The 1,861-nt window shown below is 44.9% G+C and overlaps 1 protein-coding gene across 2 annotated transcripts in view; it reads right to left on the reverse strand.

Annotated features, from left to right (window-relative positions):
- The window catches only part of LOC119578144, a 38,432-nt gene that overhangs the window by 30,352 nt on the left and 6,219 nt on the right, over positions 1 to 1,861 (reverse strand). The window lies entirely within an intron of this gene.

The raw sequence follows: 1,861 nt of genomic DNA on the forward strand, positions 1-1,861 counted from the left end.
ACACACACACACACACACACACACACACACACACACACACACACACACACACACACACACACACACACACACACACACACACAGCGTCCTCACCTCCGCACCCGACGAGAAAAACAAAATCACACACACACGAAGGCTTTTCATATGACACCTGATTACACCTGTTTTGGTAAATGCTACATACTCGGCTTTTGTATTATAGAAAGGGCACCCCCCCTCTCCTCTCCCTTCCCCCTTCCTCTTAGTATATTCTGTGTATGATAGGTTTCTTTTTCCGCCATTCCTCTCTCTGTGTTTGTTTGTTTGTTTCTTTTTGTCTGTTTTGTTTTGTTTTCTTTCTTTCTTTCTTTCTGGTTGTCAGTCCGTTTGTTTAGATACAATTCTCCCTTTCTCCCTCCTCTGTCTCTGTCTATCTGTCTCTGTCTCTCTCTCTCTCTCTCTCTCTCTCTCTCTCTCTCTCTCTCTCTCTCTCTCTCTCTCTCTCTCTCTCTCTCTCTCTCTCTCTCTCTCCTCCCGCCCCCCCCATCCCTTCCTCTCTCTCTCTATCACTCACTCTCACTCTCTCTCTCTCTCTCTCTCTCTCTCTCTCTCTCTCTCTCTCTCTCTCTCTCTCTCTCTCCTCTCTCTCTCTCTCTCTCTCTCTCTCTCTCTCTCTCTCTCCTCTCTCTCTCTCTCTCTCTCTCTCTCTCTCTCTCTCTCTCTCACACACAAAGGCTTTTCATATGACACCTGATTACACCTGTTTTGGTAAATGCTACATACTCGACTTTTGTAGTATAGAAAGGGCACCCCTCCTCTCCTCTCCCTTCCCCCCTTCCTCTTAGTATATTCTGTGTATGATAGGTTTCTTTTTCCGCCATTCCTCTCTCTGTGTTTGTTTGTTTGTTTCTGTTTGTCTGTTTTGTTTTGTTTTCTTTCTTTCTGGTTGTCAGTCCGTTTGTTTAGATACAATTCTCCCTTTCTCCCTCCTCTGTCTCTGTCTGTCTGTCTCTGTCTCTGTCTCTCTCTCTCTCTCCTCTCTCTCTTTCTCTCTCTCTCTCACTCTCACTCTCACTCTCACTCTCACTCTCTCTCTCTCTCTCTCTCACTCTCTATCACTCTCTCATTCTCTCAACTCTCTCTCTCTCAACTCTCATTCTCTCTCTCTCCTCTCTCTTCTCTTTCCTTCTCCCTCTCCTCTCTCTCTCGCTCTCTCTCTCTCTCTCTCTCTCTTGCTTTCCCACTTTCCTTACCCCCCCCCCCTCCCTCCTCCCACCAGGCACGTAAATAGATCATCGAACAGCGTTTATTTAAAACATTTAATTTCTCACGCTCCGGAGGATTACTGACAGAGCGTTAGTCGGAATAATAAATTCCCAAGAGTTGATGATTGTTTTCTAACAAGTTGGAAAACGTTTTTTTTTTTTTTGCTCTCTCTTTTTCTTTTTCCTTTCTTTCAAGCGTTTAGAAAGAGATCTGTTCGAGGAGAAAGGATGTCGCTGTGATGAAGATTGCGATGGAATTATTTCGTGTTGTGTTTTTGTTGTTGTTTTTTCTCTTTTCTGTGTTTATTCATTGGTTCATCAGAATTTTATTCACGTTTTCATTCATATCAGATTTTCATTCATGTTTTCTTAGAGATAGAGAGGGGAGGGGAGGGAGAAGAGAGGAGAGAGGGGGAGGGGAGGGAGAAGAGAGAGAGAGAGAGAGGGAGAGAGAGAGGAGAGAGAGAGAGAGAGAGAGAGAGAGAGAGAGAAGAGAGAGAGATTGAGAGAGAGCTAGAGAGAGAGCTAGAGAGAGAGCTAGAGAGAGAGCTTTGAGAGAGAGAGAACGAGAGAGAGAGAGAGAGAGAGAGAGAGAGAGAGAGAAGAGAGAGAGAGAG

This window comes from Penaeus monodon, chromosome 10 (genome assembly GCF_015228065.2).
Source record: "Penaeus monodon isolate SGIC_2016 chromosome 10, NSTDA_Pmon_1, whole genome shotgun sequence".
In the NCBI taxonomy this organism is placed as follows: domain Eukaryota; kingdom Metazoa; phylum Arthropoda; class Malacostraca; order Decapoda; family Penaeidae; genus Penaeus; species Penaeus monodon.